The sequence below is a fragment of the Arvicola amphibius genome, chromosome 15 (genome assembly GCF_903992535.2).
Source record: "Arvicola amphibius chromosome 15, mArvAmp1.2, whole genome shotgun sequence".
Lineage (NCBI taxonomy): Eukaryota > Metazoa > Chordata > Mammalia > Rodentia > Cricetidae > Arvicola > Arvicola amphibius.
Window position 1 is genome coordinate 1950940 of NC_052061.1, and position 6289 is coordinate 1957228.

The following is a 6289-nucleotide window of genomic DNA, read 5'->3' on the forward strand; positions in this document are numbered from 1 at the left end:
CTCTATTAGATATGTTCTTTCTTCTCTATAGTTTTACAATTTAAAAAAAAAAATAATGTAACACAAATGCTACTTAAGGAGTTGCCTACACTACCCGTTTTTCAAGTTTTGAATAAAAAACACTAATAAAATATAAACTAAAAGATAATTTGTTAAATTTTTATCACTAAAATGAGTTTAAAATGTGTATTAATTAACATTTATGTAAAATCGACATTGTAGGTTATTTTTAAGTCATAGTTTATATTTTCTTTTTTACATTTGGGATAAGATTTGATGATGTAATATTTGGATTGGCCTAAAACTCACAAAGACCCTCTTGACCCTGTCTTCCAAATGTTGAAATTACAAGCTTCACCATCTTACCTGTATCAGTTCATTTTATATAATAATTTTACACTTTATTTCTTCTATATCTTTCTTATTTAATAACTCCATAGTTACCATAAAAAGTAAAGTACAACATATTTTTGAAAAATAATGATTATTAAAAGCTCAACCCCCTAATTTTTCATAAGTACTCACTATAGAAACTATAGGTTTGTATAGCTAATAAAACACTATACTGAATGCTTTATATTCCATCTTTCCTGGACAAATTCTCATTGCCTGAAGTCGCCAGAGCTTCACGTGTTATCTCAACCTGAGGACAACAGGATTTGGTATGATTCATGCTTTCTAATTTGAATATGTACAACTAAAATGGCTAGTCATATATGCTCAACTCCTGGCATCTTCTACCACTTTTTCATTTTGACAGAGGTCATGTCTGGAAGAAAAGTTATAAAGATCTCATTCTCCCCCAAAACATATAGAAAACGTTTTTTAATAGAAAAATTGAAAGTGTGTGAAGAGCATGAACTCTCTTAAAGAAGGTGATGCAGGAGACAGAGACATATAAACATGGGCAATAATTCATAAAATGATATGAATAATTGTATAGAAGTTAGGGAGTGATGTTTCTAAAGGACTGACATTTCCTCTTTTCAATGACTTAAGAAACACTCAAGAGAGCTGGAGATGTAGTTCAGGTGGAAGACTTCTCGCCTGTTGTGTACAAGGCTCTTGTTTTGGTTCTGAGCACCAGATACACTAAGCATGGTGACACAGCACTGTAATATCATCAGTTATGGTACAGGAAGGAAGATCAGAAGTTCTAGCACATCTTCAGCCACATGCAAGTTCAAGGCCAACCTGAGTCCCATAGTCAATAGCTCACAAAAAGAATAGAAAAGGGAACAATGAATACTAAAACGATATTGTTACCTATTTCAGCCACAGGCAAGGCAATGAGTAGATTACAAAGGTAGTATTGTTAAAAAGATCATGATCTCTTTTAGTTGACATGGGCTAACATGGGAAAGATATTAATAATGTAAAATAGTACTTGGTAAACTGTTTTGTGCCATTATGTTAAATGTGTTAAAAGTTACTTGGACAACTAATCAAAAGAAGTACATAAAAAATAGCAGTAGAGTAATCTTCTTATCCAGAAATAGTGTCTGCTAATCCTTATACGTTAAGTGCTTCAATAATTCTTCACTGAATGTGCATTTAATGATGCATTCTACATTCTACATCTGTTTTTTCATAACTAACATTCCTTCCTAATACAATTAATGTATTATATTCATGCTATTATAGTCAACATAGTATCTCTCCTTTTAAATATGCATTAATTTGTCAAACTAATCATGTACTGTAGGGCATTTAAGATGTCTTCGATTTTTCATTAATACAAAAATGTAACAAATAGCCTTGTAAAATACATAGATTTACACTGCTATGATTAGCTTTTCAGGGGGTAGCTCTTTCTCTCAATGTTTGTGACAGTAATTTCAAATTTTTAATTATAAAAGCAGTATACCAAGATAATGATACTTTAAAAAACAGAATTTATTCTGGCAGAGTGACTTTTAATTCTGTACATCATCTTCTAGATTCTGTGCTTTTTCACATGAATATCCTTTAAGTTAATCCATTTATGGCCTGATTTTTAAAATTAAGTACTTTTTTATATGCCATTGTGGTATTTCTAGAAGTACTTAATTATCACTATTTTATTTTACTAAAGATCAAACCCTGGACCTTGCAAGGTTGGAAAAGTGTTTTTGGTTATTTATTTATCATACTTTGGTCGTCACCATTTTTATAACAATCTACGTATCTATTTTCTGTCTGTCTGCCTGCCTATCTGTCTGTCTTTCTGTCTATTATGTATATACTGTTTATTTATGGTGTGTATGCATGGAGATTAAAAGATATGTTCCAGGAGTCAGTTAAAGTCTTGCACCAATAATTCTGTGTATCAAAGCCAGACTAGTCAGGCATGGACGCACTTGCCTTTATCTGCTGAGCCATCTTGTCAAACCTGATTATCACTATTTTTATCATACACATCACATGTTTACCTTCTATTATTGAGACTAGATATTTTGGTCTCTTTTGTATCCTTATTACATAGCTATAGACATTTATAAATTTTATTGTATATAATATATATGCATACATAATTTATTCTTTGAGAATTTCACACATGTATACAATGTACATTTATCACATCGACTGCCCACTCCCACTCCATCTCCCCATAGTCTCCCGTTTTGTAGCCACATCCCTTTCCCAACGTCGTCCCTTCTTATAGTCTATTTATCTCAGTTAGAGCTGCCTTAATGTAGACTTGTGTTATTCTTTGTTTTCTGTTGCCATGATAAAACATTCTCACCAAGAATGAATTGAGAAGGAAAGGAGTATACTTCTAAGTCACAGTCAGGAGCGCTGGGCACGAACTCAAGGCAGTAACATGAAGTTTAGGGACCATGAAAATGAAGGCATGCTGCTTACTAGATTAGTCAATGACATGTTCACTTACAGGCTTATTTAACTTCCATTTGTATCACAGGACTGTGTCATATGGATGGTACCAATCACAGCATCCTGGGAACTTCTGCATCAGAAAGAGAGAGAGAGACAGAGACAGAGAGAGAGAGAGAGAGAGAGAGAGAGAGAGAGAGAGAGAGAGAGAGAGAGAGAGAGAGAGAGAGAAAATCCCTCAGGCCAGTATGAGCTTGTTAATTCTCAATTAAACGTATCATCTCAGATGACTCTACACTACGTAAAGTTGATAAAGTGAACTAAGGTAAGATAACCACTGCCTAAAAGGAAACACTGCCCTAAGAAAAATTGACTTTCCTTACCCAAGCATCCTTCAACTGTGGAAACCCGCATGTAGGTCTTCATGAGCTCTTCCCTTATCTATGCTGGGGTTTTGACTGCTTTAACCTATGCATGTCATGTGCAGCAAACCACAGCACAATTAGTGAGTGCAACGATCTTGCTTTGTACAAAAGACAGTTTTTAAAAACAACAGGGAGGTTCTTCTTTTCTAATTATTATTTAATTGAAATTTTACATACCAATCCCAGTTTTACTTCCTACCCCCTTGCACTCCCTCCAACTTCCCCTGCAATCTACCTTCCATCCACAATAGTCTTCCATGTCTTCTAGATTTTAAATCCTCACTATATCACACAATGTTTACTGAGCAATGTGACGTAAGGATGTTAAAAAGAAGCCTCATTTTGGACCGATGATTTCAGAGTTATTCATTCTCTGAACTCTAGAAAGCTATAGACTTTTATATTAATTGTGGGTCACAGGAAAAAATACAAAAATATTGTTTGATGAGAGTTGAAGTTTTAATAATCTATGACATATAGACATGTTTAGGGGGGGCAGTTTGATACTATATTCACTTTGCAAAATCATAGTAAAAGGTTCTCTGTATTGTCTATCATCCCTAGTCATGGTATCTTGGGCAGGTTTATAGTATCAGGCATAAGTTTCATCCCATGGAGAGAACCTTACATCCAGTCAGAAAATGGTTGGGTATACCCTGACATACTAAAATTTAGCTCACTTATGGACATTGTTGACAGCCAGGAATAACATGAGAGGGAAGTTTCATTGAGAGAGTTCTTATATTAGATTATTCTATGAGTATGTTTGTGGTGCTCCATGAGTATGTTTGTGGGGATTGTCTTGAATGTTAATGGAATTAAGAGGGCTGTGACATTGTCTCCAGGAAAATGGTCCTGTACTGTGTATCAACGCTTGTAAAGTTTGATCCAGTAGGGGACAAGCCATCTACAACACTCTCCAAAGTTTGTGCTTACTTATTTGCTGCAAGTGTATTTAATAATAAGCGATAATGAGGGGTGGGATAGGAAGCCGTCTTTCCTCCTGGATCCAGACTTGAGTTCCTTCCTTGACATTTCTCAATGCAGGACTGTGATGTCTGGAAATATAAGAAGACAAACACCCTTCCCTTCCTTAAATTAGGTTTGTTCAGATTTTTTTTCTTTTTTTCTAATCATAGAAACTGAAAGAAATATAGACCAATTTTGTAAAACACATCCCATTGTTACACCCATGATGTGCCTTCTAAGGTCAGTCATTACCATAGTTCTCAAGATTCACAGCTAGGTAAGACAGCAGATGAGAATTTTTGTTTATTTGCTTGCTTTTTGTTTGTCTGTTTATTTTATTCCATAGACTCTATAGAACGTACAGCATTATCAATGTTATCAGTAGAGAAGAAGCTTTGCGGTCAGTATCAGCTTGAATTTTTCCTGCGTTGTGACCCAAGAATGCAGAGGCGATAGAGTCTTAGCAATTTGTTAAACAGGTTAATCAATAATAAGAACAATGATACGTTTTATGTTGGAGGACTTCATCGTCGCTTTTCCAAACCAACAATTTGAAGTCAGTATCCCATATTTAGGTCTGGCTTTTTCTTTGCTAGTCTCTGCCATCAAGAATAGTACTATATGCCTGCATAGATTAATTCCATCGGTGGTCTTGTCTTTATCAATGTAAATATCTTCTTGTTAGAGAACAATTTATCTTAAAATATCCAGTTCATACAAAAAGTAATAAGGAAGAACAATCCTATCACTCCTTACCTATTAGCTGTTAGATTTAGTTTTTGTTTCACCCTACTAAAATATCCTGTAAAGGTGGCACCGGCACTAAGTCCCTTACAGGTGACCCAGATAAATTCATTTATCTTTCTTTTTTTTAAAATTTATTTATTTATTATATATACACTTTCCAGGAAACAGTGCCAGATATCATTACAGATGGTTGTGAGCCACCATGTGGTTGCTGGGAATTGAACTCAGGACCTCTGGAAGAGCAGCCAGTGCTCTTAACCTCTGAGCCATCTCTCCAGCCCCCTCATTTATCTTTCTACTTGACATCATTGTCATATTGTTCAGAAAAATGATTTGTACTTCTGAGTAGGAAGGGAAATAGACTGGTATTTTTTTTTAATCCTTTACCATAAAGTGACACACCTTTGCTTAGGTGTGGACTCAGAACTATTTGATCTGTGTCCTGGGGTAGACAATGAAACAACCGAAGTCTGCTCTCATTTATCTGGATTAAAGATGGGGATGCTACTTCTAGGCTAGCCCTGACTTGTCACTTTTCCTGGCGTTTTTGTTCTTTAAGTCAAACCTTTCCCAAATAGTTTATAATGCAAAAGAAAATTTGGAAAATTGTAATAGCCACTTGAACTCCTTCATACTTTTGGCCAATTAGTACAATATAATTGCAACTCCAAATTTTTATGGCATTAATTAGCCTTTCCCTTACTTATCGATATTTTAGATCTCAAACACAAAGCTAGTGATACACGATTAAAATTAGAGTCATCTGCTCTACAAAGGATACCACATGTAACCGTCGACTGATAACTCAGTTAATTGACAAAGGTAATTTGAGTTCATTTTGCCTCCTTGAATTCAGCTTAAGTATGTGGGAGTGAATAGTCAAAGATCCTCAACTGGATTCCTAGACAAAGTGCTTACAGACAAGTTGTTTTCATCCCAACTCGATTTAAAGGTTCTCCTTGCAAAGAAGTCCTTACCGTTTAGAAAGACTCAGTATTTTTATGACATAAGAAAGTTTCACTAAGCTAGAATCCTTAAACTTCCAGCATTTTCTATTTAATCTTTATTGATGAATGATGCCAAAACAGTTTGTTTTTTGTTTGTTTTTTTGTGAACCAAACATAAATGTGTATCAATTAGGTTACACGGGCTAAGGGAAGCCTTTCTAATGCAAGTGGATTACAGAAAAAAATGTAAATATCAAGATATCAAAAAATTCATGTGCTGTTGGTTTATATGTTTATGTTAGAACAGAAAAGGCTACCCATGAATCATCTTCTGAACTTGTTATGTATCTATAGAAACAGAACATATATTGTGATGATGACTTCTTG